Below are 16,674 nucleotides of genomic sequence, written 5' to 3'. Positions count from 1 at the left end.
GAATCCCAAGTAGGCTCTGCACTGTCAGCACAGAGACTGATGCGGGGCTCAAACTCATGCATCAAACTGTGAGATCATGACCTGTGCCAAAATCAGGAGTCTGAAGCTTAACAGGCTGAGTCACCCAGACACCCTTACATTTATAATTTAGTAAACAAAGTGATTATTGGCATTGCAGTATTTTCACAAGTAGTGAGTGTATATATATATATATATATATATATATATATATATATATATTTATCTATCTTTATTTTTTAACTTTCCAAATACTATTTATTTCACTGAAACCTGGAGCCAGGGCAAGGGTGTGTGAATGTCTGGTAAACCACACCTATGCCTGTTGACAACAGTAACCTCGAAGACCAGTGTGCTGAGGGCTAGCAGCCCTTTTACCACTGCTCCAGATAGCAGTGCTGTCCAGCTGTCCAGGGAACAGAGGTGGACAAAGGTCTCCATGACAAAGCCCTTATAGACACTAAGGAACATCTGTAGGAGCACTGCTCACAGAAAACTGTGGTATAGGTCATAGCGTGTTATCATCCAGACCTGGGCAGATGCGACGATGTAGTGGGCCAAACTGATTTTGGAGTCAGTGCTCATATGGGTACATTTCCAGCCAAACCCCAAGCCCGGGGCTCCAACCCAGAAGGGAGCGCAGCGGGACGTAATGAGCTTGGAGATGGTCTAGCCTGGGGCAGCAGCCGTGATCTTGTATTCCCCCTTGCCTGCATTCTGTGACATCTCAAGGTTTAGGTCTGTCAGGTCTGTCACATCCACACTGGCCTTGGTCAACTCCCCAATAAAGTCATAGATGCCACCTTCCTAGGTGGGAACAAAACGTAGCCAGGAACGCCATCTTGCAGAGCTGCATGAGGAGGTGGGTGACCCCAGGCTGCACACACTTTCAGGAGGTGTTGTACTCGGACAGCCTGCTGTACTTGTAAGTGAGGAAGTAGGGGAAGTAGGCCAGGGTGAAGCAGTTCCTGAACTGAACAGGGCCATGATGCTGGCCACCTGGGCCCAGCCAAGTAGGGGTCTCTGGCTCTGTTGGCCTGTGGCCCTGGGCCCGAGCCCACCTGCGTCCCAGGCAACCCACCTGGTCTTCTTCATGTGAGTCATTTAATGTACACTGTTCCAGAAGCCAGGCATTCTTACTCCTACCTACATGAGAGTCTAGACACAGTTTGCATGAATATTTAATAAAATCATTGCTGATTTAAAAAAAATTGTTATAATCACGTGCTTCTTTAAGAGAAGATGAACAATAGCAATGTATGCAAAAGTGAATTTTGACAAATATAATAAAACATTTTAAAGTTATATAGAATTTTAATTTGAAAGAGTTTATAAGACTAAATAGTACCATAATTTTTAAAGCTGATTGGGAATCAGAACTCTTAAGAATCATTAAAATTTGGGGGTGCCTAGGTGGCTCAGTTAGTGAAGCGTCCAACTTGGGCTGAGGTCATGGTCTCCCAGTTCTGTGAGTTTGAGACCCATGGGGGTCTGTGCGGAGAGTGCAGAGCTCAGAGCCTGCTTAGAATCCTGTGTCTGCCCCTCACCCACTCACATTCTGTCTCTCTCTGAAAAATAAACTTAAAAAAATTTAAAGAATCATTTAAAAATCCGGAGTGCAGTCCAGGAATTACATTTTTAAAAATTGTTCTGATCATTTTTTAATATATAACTGGTCCCCTTGAATAGCATTTGGAAACCTCTGAAGTTTCAGTGTCTAAGTTTATATGTAGCAAAATAATTTTCTGTTATTATGTATAAAGTATCAAATATTTTTGACTATTCAAAGTTTTTAAAATTACACAAAATCTGTCTAGATTTTAACAGGGATTATATAGAATCACTTTAATCTGTTATATTTTATTGACTTTATCTTCTCTTTTGCAATATATACCACAGTATCCCTAAGTAAATCTTAAAAAGTAAAATCAATGAATTGAATTTTAGAAAAAAAAAATCTAATACTATAATTACAAACATTTTTGGAAAGATTAAGAAGAAGCAAATAATTTTGTGTGAAAGGGTATGGCTGTATTTAATTTAGTGTTAGATATCTAAAATAATAATTAACAGGTTTTTTAAATGAAAAATTCTATGTTCATGTATCTAAAAGTTTATAGCACATAGGAGTTTCATTAATGTGTGAGTAAAACAATAAGTGACTGGATAAAGTATAAAAATTCATGGATTAATGTGATTACCCGTCATCAAGGAAAATGCTAGAGGTGATGATGTATGTTTTTTTTTTTTTTTTTAATCATTCCAGAAATGGTAATTAGAAGATTTGGTAATGAGTTCTTTTTGCCAAATGCACATATTTTGTGTTACTCTTAGTTAGGAATTGAAAATTGAACAGTTATGAATGATAAGAAATCTTATCCAAATGGCAAATTATCCCATGTGCAATAAGTAGTTAAGCATCTTTTTAAACATTTTAATGTCCTCATGGCGGCCTCTGATAAATAATATCTTTAAAAGAAACCATAAAAAATTCAATTTTCTTCCATTTCTCGTATATTGCCTGTTTTATCAGATATTAATATCATGACCTATATAATCATTTTAAAAAATAGATCTTTGAATTTTTGTTTAACTTCCTATTGTCTAATATTTGAATTAAACAAATAAACATCAAGCATATGTTGTTATGCTTTATACTGTGACAGATTGTGGGGGAACTATGGAATCTAAGGCAATTCTTTTAGAGACTCCTGGGTGTTAATAAAATAACATTACACTGAACCCAAAGTTAAGAATTATTTTTTTAGTAAAAGTTACTGGTTCTCATTAGCTAGAGCTGATTCTAATGCCAAGAATTATACTGACCTCTCGTCTAAGCTGAAACAGTGCTATTAATCCCTAGATTAGTGACATTGCCTTAATATGATTAACTGTCGAATTAGTTTAGGGACTAGCCATTTTCACCTTTGCAATGTTTTTCTCTAACACTCTCTCCGGTTTTCACCGGCATGGGCATCACAGAAAGCATTGCCTGTCTTCAATAAAGTAACTGTGAAATAAACATTTGAACCAGAAAGCTTTCTATTGACCCAGAGATATAAGATTAATCCTCCACAGAATAACGTACTTAGAGCCGACCAGAATGTAATGTTGTCAAAAAGAAGAGAGTAAAGACATCAACACAAAACAAACTTCATTTGCCTTCAGCTATGGATTCATACATATGAAAAACAGAGACAATGTTTTCATGGAATATGTTCCAGGTTTTTTATATACCAAGTAAAATATTAAAAACAGCCCTGTTTTATAGCATCCCTAGACAATTATGTGTCTCATATAAAGATGATGATTTTATCACAGAATTTAAAAGAAACACATTTGTTTGGTAATTTACAGATATTTGCACAAGATAAAAAATAGACTTCTTTAGTCAGTTTTCAGCTTTCAAAATAGAAGATATTTGTTTTCTTTACTACGTAATTCTTTCAGTACTGAATTGGTTATATAAAACATTCACCTGTATATCCATGAAGTAAAAAACATATGCATTATTGCCCCAATAGCTCAGAATTGAGACCGGAGTAGCAATTTTTGTCTCTGAAGGAATTTGAAAGCACATGTGATTCCCTTTATTCCCATGTAAAGCAGTTCATAACACCTCACTGATACATGTAATTGTTCATGCTTATCAATTTTGTTTTGATTCAGTGACCTTCCATTTTTGAATCTGAAGGACTTTGTGTTCTAAAAGAAAGTTGGAAAGTGAAAACATACAACAAAAGTTGTCATTCTCTACAAGCATTAGGTGAACCTTTTTCTCTCTGAAACAAATGTAACAACATGTATTTCTTCATGCAACTGCCAAACTGAACCATGATGTGGCCAATTCATTCTTTTCAGCTGTCTTCATGATGGATCCACAGGCTTTGTCGTTTCTAAGCTGGCATTTTTTTTACCTACAAAAGTTGGACATTCCGGGTAACTCATATAAAATCTTCCTGTTTACTGACCTAGTTAAATGACATGCTTCCCTTTGTAGAAACAAATGATAATCCCTCTTCCACACACGGAAACACATACCTTAACAAACCTGTCAATCAGTAGAGCTGAAGGATTCTAAACTGTCTTTTATACTTAACTAGAAAAAGGCAATAACACAAATAAAAGATTCTTTGTTTTTTTAGACATTGGACATCTTGTCAATTCAAGTACTGTCAAGAATTAAGAAGATAAATCACCTGATTTAAAAGTACAAAAACAAAAGTTAAAAACATAAGAGACCAAAGAGATATAAGCAGTAGATGTTAACATTTACGTAGACGATCTGAGTGGTAGTTTTGCATGCCTTGTAAGCAAGCATTTGGTTGCATATTTGTTAAGGGGAAGTTTACTGTCAACACCTAAATTCTACAACTTCATCCTCTTTTTAAAAGCTAGCATCACTGTTCTCATTCTGATGCTGAATGCATTGAAAGGCCAGGCCTCATCAGTTCTAAAGAGTGCTCTGTGGTTTATACCCTATACACTGAGCACAAAACATCACTGCACTTAAACTGTCCCCTTACATTGCTTCCAGATGATCTGCTTTCCATTTATTCATGAATGAAAAGTTGCCATTCTTTGTTTTACTACATGTTATTATCACAAAATCGTTCAGGTTTTTTTCCTGTTTCTCTATTTGTCTTTTATACTTGAGCTGTCTTCCATGGATTTAAAACATTCAAAACTACAGTTATAGAAGTTTTATGGAACTAATCTTTATGTTATGATTAGGAACATAAAGATTAGGAACTAATTTTTATGTTATGACAAAAACAAGTACTATGGACAATGTTGTAGCTATCTAAGGTTACGTGCACTATTCACTTCTACGTGAGTAAATATTATGATAAAAGGCATTAAATGTTTATTAAATAAGTGGATGTTTTTTATTTCATCTGACTTTGAATTCTAAATTGCTATTGAGTAATGCATCTTAATCATCAAAACAGTAATTCACAATAGCTTACTTTATATTTAGTAACACAGGATTTTTTTAAAAAACTGTTAACATTTTATTTATTTTTGAGAGAGAGAGAGTGCAGGGAAGGGCAGAGAGAGAGGGGGACAAAGGATCCGAAGAAGGCTCCATGGCGACAACAGCAAGCCCAATGCGGGGCTTGAATTCCCAAACAGGGAAATCATTACCTGGGCCGAATTTGGACACTCAACCGACCGAGCCACCCAAGCACCCCAACACAGGATTTCTAATGATTGGTTCCTGCACTCTACGTCTATGTGGACAGTAGCAGTGACTGATATTTGGGGCCATTTAACACAACAAAATGTACATGAACTAGAAATGGCAGAGAAGACTGGCTTGGGGGTATTTCAGTGGCTACCAAACATTCGGAAGTATATGACCCAGATGCTGATTTTCTGAGGGTATTTTACCTGCCTTGTGAATGTTGTATTTCATTTGTAGTTTTTTACTGTTTTAGCCATCATATGAGATCACCAGTTTCATAATGATAGTTTGGTATTCTAATTGTGTATTTTCTATATTGTCAGTATTTTAGTAAGTGCATATTGGGTCCACAGTAGGAAGATTATAGATATGCATCCAACATGAAAATTCCAGAAACCTTGCCAAGAAGTGTGTGCACGTGTGTATGTGTGTGTGTATAGCTGTTTCCCAAGGAAACGTGTCATACAGACTAAGCATCTTAGAGTTTGGGCATTTACTTTTAGAATATTAAAATTCATAGAAAGCCTAAGTCATTTATATGTAGACGTGGATTTATATGGTTTGATAATTCAAATTGGACTTAATTGTTTTTGAACTAAATTTTCTCTGCTAATAATGCAATTCCCTACGTAGGACATTTCAAGTATATTCCATAAAGTACAGTAACACTAAACATTAGTTTTTTTAATGGACAGTTGTGTCTCTAAAAATGTCTATAGTATTGTCAACTTGGAAAAACAAAGCTGTGTAAATTAAAAGATGATAAAATATGGTTCATGTTTTATTTATATCATCAATCTTCTATAGAGTAGGATACCATATAATTGTCTTTTATGAGTTACTTTGTTTTCTTACAAAATATTTTGTCAAAAGTGTTTAGATTTAGCAATTTTAGATTTCTAACAGAGTCGGCTATATTAGAATATTTCAGCGTAGCTCTTTTTCTTCTGACAAGCCAGCAGAATTTTAAGATATTTTCAATTTGAAAGGTCAAACATGGACATGTTCTGGCATAGAATTTCATTCAACTATAATGCCTCTTTCTCTCACATGATGGACTTTTTAAATAAAAATAAATAAATAAAAAGACACTGAATTTTTAAGTCTTAAAGTTACTGTTTAATTTTTATATGGAAATATCATAAGCAGATTATGGTAAAGTTTAGTCATTCTGATTTCTCTTTTAACCTCATGGGTTTAATTTTAATAGACTCTCATTTGTAATAGGTAGGAGTATCACTGCTTGCCTATGTCATTTGCATTCTGTATACCATTGAAATACAAAAGGCGATACAATAACTTTAAATTGTAATTAATCTACCACTGTGCATTCATATATAAAGAATATGGCTGTTTAAATAAGCCTAATAACTGTCACCATACATAGTTACAATTTTTTAACTGTGTTGAGAGATTTTAAGACCTACTCACTTAGCCACTTTAAAATATGTAATAGAGTATTATTTTCTGTAGTCACCATGCTATATATTACATCACCATGCCTTATTTATTCTAAAACTGAAAGTTTGTACCTTTTGACCCCCTTCATCAATTTGGCCACCCAACCTCTGCTTCTGGCAACCACCAGTCATCTATTCTATTATGAGCTAGGTTTATTTTTGTTGCTTTTAGATTCCACATATAAGTGAAAACATATGGTATTTGTCTTTCTCCAATTTATTTCAATCAGCATAATGCACTCAAGGTTTTGATTTGTATTTCCCTGAGGAGTAGTAATATTGAGGATCTTTTCATGTGTCCTTTGGCCATCCTCTTTGGAAAGACGTCTATTCAGGCCTTCTAACCATTTATTAATCTGATATTTTTGTTGGTGTTGAGTTGTACCAGTTCTTTATTTTGGATATTAACTCTTTATCAGATATATAACTTACAAATACCTTCTCCCATCACTGGGTTGCCTTCCTGCTTTGTAGATAGTTTCCTTTGCTGTGCAAAAGCTTTTTTATTTTAGTGTAGTCCCAATAGTTTATTTCTGATTTCCCTTTGCCTTAGGAGACATATCCATACTTATGATGCTAAGGCCAATGTCCAAGAGATGACTGCCTATGTTTTTTTTTTCCTATGAGTTTTATGATTTCAGGTCTCAAATTTGGATCTTTAATCCATTTTGAGTTAATTTTTGTGTATGGTGGAAGGAAGTGGTCCATTTTATTCTTTTGTATGTAGCTAATTTTCGTAGCACCATTTATTGAGAAGACCGTCTTTTCTCCTTCGTATATTCTTGCTTCCTTTGTCATGGATGAATTATAACCACATAAGCATGGGTTTATTCCTGGGCTCACTATCCTTTTCTGTTGATCTATATGTCTGTTTTTGTTCCAGGACCATACTGTTTTTACTCTTATAGCTTTGTAGTATATCTAGAAATCTGAGATTGTAATATCTCCAGCTTTGTTCTTCTTTCTCAAGATTGCTTTGGCTATACAAATTTTAGGATTATTTGTTCTACTTCTGTGAACACTGCTGTTGGTATTTTGATAAGGATGGCATTGAAGCTGTAGATTGCTTTGAATAGCATGGACATTTTAACAATATTCTTCCAATCCATACAGTTTAATATTTTATAGTTTTCATAGTATATATTTTCACCTATTTGGTTAAGCTTATTCCTAAATATTTTCTTCTTTTTGATGTAATTGTAAATGGGATTGTTTTCATAATTTCTCTGCTACTTTGGGAATGCCACAGATTTCTGTGTGTTAATTTTATATCCTACAACATTATGGAACTTATCAGTTCTATCATTTTCTTGGTGGAGTCTTTAGGGTTTTCTATACATAGTATCATGCTATCTGCAAATAATTAGTTTAGTTTTTCCTTACCAATTATTTCTCTTCTTTTTGTCTGATGCTACAACCAAGACTTTCAATACTATGTTCAATAATAGTGGTGAGAGTGGGCATTCTTGTTTTGTTGATCTTAAAAATGTTTCAATCTTTGACCATTGAGTATGATATTAGCTATGGGTTTTTTATGTATTGCCTCAATTATATTGAGGAATTTTTTCTCTAAACCTGTTTTGTTGACAGTTTTTATCATGAATGGTTGTTGTATTTTACCAACTGCTTTCTTTGCACCTATTGAAATCATAGGTTTTTTATCCTTTCTCTAGTTAATGTGATGTATCACACTGTTTTGTGACTATTGAACTACACTTGCATACCTGAAATAAATCCTACTAAGTGGAACATAGTGGATTTTTTTTTTTTAGTATATTGTTGAACTCAGTTTACTAACATTTTGTTGAGAATTTTTGCATCTATTTATGAGAGATATTGGCCTGTAGGGTTTTTTGTTTTTGTTGTTGTTGGTGTTGTTTGCTTTGGTTTGACTTGGTGGGATTTTGTTTTTTGGTGGTGTTGGTTTAGTGTCTTTGTTTTTGGCATCAGGATAATGTTAACCTTGTAGAATTAATTTGTAAATTTCCCTTTTTCTTCTATATTTTGAAATAATTTGAGAAGAATACATGTACACTCTTCTTTTGATGTTTGGTAGAATTCATCTGTGAAACCATCTGGTCCTGGAATTTTGTGTATTGGGAGTTTTTTGTTTTTTTGTTTTTTTGTTTTTTAATTAGTGACTCAATTTCATTGCTGGTAATTGTTCAAATTTTCTGCTTCTATTTTTTCCTGATTTGGCTTATAATGCATTCTAGTATTCTCTTATAATCCTTTCTCTGTGGTATCAGTTGTTATGTATCTTCAATTTTTTTATTGTATTCATTTGAGTACTCTTTTTTTCTTGATGAGTCTGGCTAAGGGTTTATTCACATTGTTTATCTTTTCAAAGAAACAACTCTCCATTTCATTGATCCTTTCAGCTTTAAATCTCTATTTCATTTATTTCTTCTCTAGTCCTTTATTATTCCCTTCTACTAGTTTTGGGATTTATTTGTTCTTCTTTCTCTAGCTCTTTTAGGTATAAGGTTAGGATGTTTGATATTTTTCTTTTCTCTTAAGGTATGCCTGTATCATTGGCAACTGCCCTCTGAGAACTGCTTTTGCTGCATCACAAAGATCTCAGACTATTGGTTTCATTTTTATTTGTCTCCTAGTATTATTTGATTTCCTCTTTGATTTCTTATTGACCAATTCATTGTTTACTAGCATGTCATTTAGCTTTCATGTATTTGTGTTCTTTCCATATTTTTTCTTGTGATCTCTAGTTTCAAGCATTGCAGTTGGAAAAGATGCTTCATAACTATTTCATTCTTCTCAAATTAAGAATTGTTTTGTGGCCTAATATGTGCTCTACTGTGGAGAACGTTCCATGTGTACTTGAAACAAATGTCCATTCTGCTTTTTTTGAAAGGAATTTTCTGTACAGATCTGCTAAATTTGTCTGGTCTAATGCCTCATTCAAAGCCATTGCTTCCTTGTCTACTCTACCTGGATGATCTATCCATTGATAAAATTGAGATGTAAACATCCTCTACTATTACTATATTACTGGCAATTTACCCCTTGATGTCTGTTAATATTTGCTTTGTCTATTTAGGTGCTTCTATACTTGGGTGTATAGATGTTTACAATTTTTGTATTCTCTTATGGATGGTTCCCTTTATCATTATATAGTGCCTTTCTTTGTCTTTTGCTAGAGTCTTTGTTTTGAAGTTTCTTTTGTCTCATATAAGTATTGGTACCCTGGTTTGGTTTTTGTTTGTTTCTCCATTTGCATGGTATGTTTTCCATCTCTTTCAGTCTGTGTGGGTCTTTAGGTCTAAATGAGTCTTTTGTAGGCAGCGTATCGATGGATCCTTTTTTTTTTTTTTTTTCCTGTTTGGACATCCTGCATTTTGATTGGAGTATTTTGTCCATTTACATTTAAAGGAATTATTGGTTGGGATGTACTTACTGCCATTTTGTTTATGGTTTTCTGGGTGTTTTGGAGTATTTCTGTTTTTTCTTCTCTTGCTCTATTTTGTGGTTTGATGGGATTTTTTTTAGTGTTATGCTTGGATTCATTTCTCTACATTTTGTGTACCTATTATAGATTTTTGATTTGTGGTTACTATCTGGTTTATATAGAACATCTTATGCATGTAACAGTGTATATTAAGTTTACAGTAGCTAAATGTTGAACACATCCTAAGAACACTAAATTTTTACTATCCCCTCCACTTTTATATATGTGATGTCATATTTTACATATTTTTGTGTATCCCCCGTTTTTTAAAATTTTAATTTATTTTTTTAATTTACATCTAAGTTAGTTAGCATATATGCAACAATGATTTCAGGAGTAGATTCTTTGATGCCTCTTACCCATTTAGCCCACTCCCCTTCCCACAAGTCCTCCAGCAACCCTCTGTTCTTCATATTTAAGAGTTAGTTTTTGTCCCCCTCTCTGTTTGTATATTATTTTTGCTCTCCTTCCCTTGTGTTCATCTGTTTTATATCTAAAGTCCTCATAGGAGTGAAGTCACAGGATATTTGTCTTTCTCTAATTTTGCTTTGCATAATACCCTCCAGTTCCATCCACGTAGTTGCAAATGGCAAGATTTCATTCTTTTTGATTGCTGAGTAATACTCCATCTTATTTATCCATTCATTCATTGATGGGCATTTGGGTTCTTTCCATACTTTGGCTATTGTTGATAGTGCTTCTATCAACATTGGGGTGCAGGGGCGCCTGGGTGGCTCAGTCGGTTGAGCGTCCGGCTTCGGCTCAGGTCATGATCTCACGGTCCATGGGTTCAAGCCCCGCGTCGGGCTCTGTGCTGACAGCTCAGAGCCTGGAGCCAGCTTCGGATTCTGTGTCTCCCTCTCTCTCTGCCCCTCCCCTGCTCATACTCTGTCTCTCTCTGTCTCGAAAATAAATAAAAACATTAAAAAAAATTTAAACATTGGGGTGCATGTGCCCCTTCGAAACAGCATACCTGTATCCCTTGGATAAATGCCTAGTAGTGCAATTTTGGGTCATAGGGTAGTTCTACTTTTAGTTTTTTGAGAAACCTCCATACAGTTTTTCAGAGTGACTGCACTAGCTTGCATTCCCAACAATGCAAAAGAGATCCTCTTTCTGCACATCCTCACCAACATCTGTCATTGCCTGAGCTGTTCATTTTGGCCATTCTGACTGGCATGAGGTGGTATCTCATTGTGGTTTTGTTTTGTATTTCCCTGATGATGAGTGATGTTGAGCATTTTTTCATGTGTCTGTCAGCCATCTGGATGTCTTCTTTGGAGAAGTGTCTGTCTTTTGCCCATTTCTTCACTGGATCATTTGTTTTTTGGGTGTTGAGTTTGATAAGTTCTTTATGGATTTTGGATACTAACCCTTTATCTGATATGTCGTTTGCAAATATCTTCTCCCATTCCATCAGTTGCCTTTTACTTTTGCTGATTGTTTTCTTCGCTGTGCAGAAGCTTTTTATTTTGATGAGGTCCCAATAGTTCATTTTGGCTTTTGTTTCCCTTGCCTCCGGAGATGTGTTGAGTAAGAAGTTGCTGCAGCCAAGGTCAAAGAGGTTTTTGCCTGCTTTCTTCTCGAGGATTTTGATGGCTTCCTGTCTTATGTTTGGTTCTTTCATCGTTTTTGAGTTTATTTTTGTGTATGGTGTGAGAAAGTGGTCCAGGTTCATTCTTCTGCATGTCACTGTCCAGTTTTCCCAGCACCACTTGCTGAAGAGACTGTCTTGATTCCATTGAATATTCTTTCCTGATTTGTCAAAGATTAGTTGGCCATATGTTTGTGGGTCCATTTCTGGGTTTTCTAGTGTATCTCCTAATTTTTGTAGATATTATCAATTTTACTACTTTTGTGTTTTAACCTTCAGGTTGAATTTATTTGTGATTAATCTACTACCTTTACTATATGTTTGCTTTTACCTGTGAAAATTTTTTCTTTCATAATTTTCTTTATTCTAGTTAGGACCTTTTTGTTCCACTCAAAGAATTCCCTCTAACATTTCTTGTATTGGTTTAGTGGTGATGAACTTTCACTTTGGTTTGTCTGAGAAACTCTTCATTTCTCCTATTCTGAATAATAATCTTGTTGAGTAGAGTATTGTTGCAGGTTTTTTCTTCTCAGCCACTCCCTTTTGACCTGAAAAATCAGCTGATAGCCTTACAGCGTTTTCCCTAAATATAACTGTTTTCTTTTGCTGCTTTTTATGTTCTCTATTTGTCACTACTTTTTTTTTAAGTTTGTTTATTTTGAGGTGGGGGGGGCAGAGAGAGAAGAAGAGAGAGAATCCAAAGGAGGTTTTGTGCTATCAGCACAGGGGCTCAGCCTATTGAATCATGAAATCATGACCTGAGCTGAAATCCAGAATCAGAGGCTTAGCCAACGGAGCCACTCAGGCATTCCACTTCATCACTACTTTTTGAAACCATTTTAATTATGTGTCTTGCTGTGGATCTCCTTGGTTCAATATTCTACAGGCTCTCTGTGCTTCCTTTACCTGGATGTCTGGTTCCATCCCCAGATTAGGGATCCCTTCCAGGATTTCTACAATGTGAATGTTATTATGCTTGATGATGCTGCTGAGTACCCTTTATTCTCATTTTTATTTTTTTTTCCTTTTTGATCTTCATTTCATTTGCTTTCCATTACTCTGTCTTCTGGATCTTACTACTCTATTCTTCTGCATCCTCTAATATGCTGTTGATTCTCTCTAGGCATTTTTTATTTCAGTTACTGAATGTTTCATCCCTGAGTGGTTCTTTTTTATATTTTCACTTTGTTGAAGTTCTGACTCTTTCCACACTTCTGTCAAAGTTGTTGAGCATCTTTATGATCATTACTTTGAATTCTTTATCAGGCATATTGCTTATCTCCATTTCATTTAGCTCTTTTGATTTTATTTTGTTTCTTTCACTTGGAACATAGTTCTGTCTCCTCATTTTGTCTAACTTACTGTGTTTCTTCAAATCGGGGAGATCAGCTATATCTTGTCTTGAAAGTTGTGCTCTAGTGTATAAGAAATACTGTGGTGTCCTCTTTCACAATCCTCCCTGGTCATCATAATCAGGTGCTCCAGAGGTGTCTCTGTGTGGGCTATGTATGCCCTACCATTGTGACTGAGCCATGTTTGCCTTCATCTCAGCCACCTGCAATGTCCTGCTTTGCCTGCTGTAAGCATGCACACTGGGCAGGGGTTGGTCCCCACACAGTTGAGAGATCTAAGGCTACCCTGGGCTCATCGGTGGGCTCAGCCAGAAGTTAGGTTAGCTGCCTGTAATTAGCCTCTCTGCCACAACTGCAGGTGCACCAAAGGGCAAGGTTTGTTCCCTGTACATCTAGTCAAGAAGCTGGGCTTCTGGAACTACAGGTGTGATGGTGTGTGGGGTTATCTCTCTCCCTTTTTGCAGAATAGGAGTCACTTTGGAGTACTAGTAGTCCATCCAGTCCCTGCTGGGGATGCTTGCAGGGTATAATGGGGCAGGAGATGCTTTGGAGGGATCCTGCCAAGGCAGGTGGGTTTGATGGGGTGAGTGTGTAGGGGAACATGGAGGTAGGACTTGAGTTTCTAGCAAGGTAGCTAAAGAGTGTTAACACTGTCTCCTGCATGCATCAAACTATTCAGGCTGGGAGTGAGGAATATAAATGGTACTCACCAGCATTTTTGTACCTAGAGAAATGTCCTGGAGCTTTATATTCCTCTAGCACATGTTCTGAGATTAGTAAATAAACATCTGTCACATGTACCCCAGGTACTTTTCAAACTGGTGTTTTTGTCCTATCTTGGGTAGAGTTAAGCTGGCTCTGAAAGGGTGGAGACTCCATTTCCTATTGCCCCCTGGCTGTCTTGGAGTTAATTCCATTGCTTTTAAAAGCTCCTGATGGCAAGTGACACTGGATTTCAAAGCCAGATGTCATGGGGACTTGTCTTCCCAGTGTTAGTCCCCAGTTCTGGGGCTTCCTGGTGTGTGGAGATCCTTCTGCTTCTCCATGCTTATGATGTCCTTCTCATTTGTGGTTAGTCTCACTGGAGTTTGGTCCTTACTTCACCTCCACCTCTCCTACCCTTTAGATGTAGCCTCCTCTCTATGATTAACTATGGAAGGTCTGTTCTGCCAGTCTTCAGGTTATATTCAGAGTTAGTTGTAGCTGTTATCTTAAAGTGTCCATGAGATAAGGTGAGCTCAGTTTCCTACTACTCTGTCATCTTCTCTGAACCCGTAAGATGCTTTTTATTTCATTTTCTTACCTGATTGCTCTAGCTGGAACTTCCAATATTATGTTGAGTGAAAGTGGCGTCCTTGTCTTATTCTTAGAGGAAAATTTCAACTTTTCATGAATTAGTATAAAGTTTCCTGTGGCCTTGTAATATATGGCTTTTATGTCTTGAAGTAAATTCTCTTTATATTCACTTTGTTGAGAGTTCTTAACATAACAAACAGGTATTCATTTTTGCCAAATGAATTTTCTGCATCTGTTTAGATAATACAATTTTTATCTTTAATTTTGTTATGTGTATCATATTGATTGATTTGTGGATTTTGAACAACCCTTGCATCCCTGGAATAAATTTCATTTGATTAGGTGTATTATACTTTTAATGTCTTTTTGAATTTGTTTTTCTAATATTTTATTACAGACTTTGGATCTATGTTAGGGATATTGGTCTATATTTTTCTTGTAGCATTTTTGTCTAGTTTTTAATATCAGAGTCATGCTGACCTCATAAAATTTGGAAGAGTTCCCTCCTTTTCTATATTTTGGAAGTTTGAAAAGTATTGTTATTAATTTTTCTTTAAATATTTGGTAGAGTTATCCAGTGGGGCCATCTAGGCCCTTTTTTTTAGGTAGTTTTTTTTTTTTTTTTTTTAACTAATTTAATCTCCTTCCTAGTGATTGGTCTATTCAGATTTTCTTTCTCTTCATGACTCAGTCTTAGAAGATTGTATATTTTTAGGAATTTATCCATCTCTTCCAGGTTGTTTAATTTACTCTTGTACAATTGTTCATAGTCTTCTTGTCATTGGTATAAGCATTTATTTCTATGAACTTCTCTCATAGTTGCATCCTATAAGTTGCATCCTATAAGTTGCATCCTATAAGTTTTGGTATGTTGTATTTCTGTTTTCATTTATCTTGGGGCGTTTTTTTTTTTTTTTATTTCTCTTGATTTATTCATTGATCTATTGATCATTCAGTAGCATGCTTAATCTTCATGTATTTGTGAATTTTCCAGTTTTCTTTTTGTAACTGATTTCTAGTTTTGTGCCATTGGGTGATTGATAAGACTTCAGTCTTTTTAAATTTAATAAGACCTGTTTTTGTGGTCTAATATATGACCTATTTTGGAGAATGTTCCATATGCTGTTAACAGAATGTTCATTTTGTTACATTTGGATGGTATTTTCTATATATATCTGTTAGGTCCATCTGCTCTAATGTGTTGCTCAAGGTCAATAATTCCCTAATAAGACTTTGTCTGGATGATCTATGCATTGAAGAAAGTGGGGTATTAAAGTCCCCTACTATTATTGCTAAATGTTTGCTTCATATATTTAGGTGCTCCTAACTAGGTGCATAGTTACAAATGTTGTTTCCTCTAGTTGGATTGATCTCTTAATCATCATGCAGTGACAAAGTCTATTTTGTCTAGGGGCACCTGGGTGGCTCAGTCAGTTAAGCATCCAACTCTTGAATTTGGCTCAGGTCATTATCTCACAGTTCATGAGTTTAAGCCCCATGTTGGGCCCTGCGCTGACAGTGTGGAGTCTGCTTAGGATTCTGTCTTCTCTCTGCCCCTTCCCTGCTCATGCTTTCTCTCACTCAAAATAAATAAATAAACATTAAAAAAAAAACAACTCTATTTTGTCTAATATAAGTAAAGTAATACCAACTCTATTTAGGTTTCTATTTTTATGGAATAGCTTTTTTCCCCCATTGTTTATGTTTAGTCTGTGTGTCTGAAGGGAGGATACTTGGAGAGAGTTTCTTGTAGGAAGCATATAGTTGGGTCTTGTTTTATCCATTTAGCCACTCTGTCTTTTGATTGGAGAATTTAGTACATTTACACTTAATTCTTGTCTGATTATTGCCATTTTCTGGCTGCTTTGTAGTTCTTCTCTTTCCCTCTTTCTTTTGGTTTGATGAATTTTTAGTATAATTAGTTATTTGTCTTTATGTTTTGTATATCTTCTGTAATTTTTCTTTGTGGTTTTCATGAGGCTTACATACAACTTTTATTATCATTATGTCTAAGCTGATAACTTTGAATGCATTCCAAAGCTCTCCATTTTTACTCCTCCTCACTGTGTTGTTTTTGATGTCACACCACTTTTGTCTTTAACTTTCTTATTCATTTTATGAATCATTAATTTAGCATTACAATATTAGATTATTTTGATTTACTATATATTTACTTTTACCATTGAGATCTATACTTTCATATGTTTTCCTCTTAATTAGCACCTTCTCTTTTATCCTTAAATAAGTCCCTTTAACATTTCTTGTAAGGCCTGGTGATAAACTACGTTAGCTTTGCTTAT

The 16,674-nt window shown here is 35.3% G+C and overlaps 1 pseudogene; it reads right to left on the bottom strand.

Moving 5' to 3' along the window:
* Window positions 1–276: 276 nt before the first annotated feature.
* On the bottom strand, window positions 277–979 carry LOC109247169 (transmembrane protein 147-like; annotated as a pseudogene).
* Between the last annotated feature and the right edge of the window lie 15,695 nt (window positions 980–16,674).

Source organism: Panthera pardus, unplaced genomic scaffold (assembly GCF_024362965.1).
Source record: "Panthera pardus isolate Hobbes unplaced genomic scaffold, ASM2436296v1 HiC_scaffold_1, whole genome shotgun sequence".
Lineage (NCBI taxonomy): Eukaryota > Metazoa > Chordata > Mammalia > Carnivora > Felidae > Panthera > Panthera pardus.
This window is presented reverse-complemented; position numbering and strand designations above follow the sequence as displayed.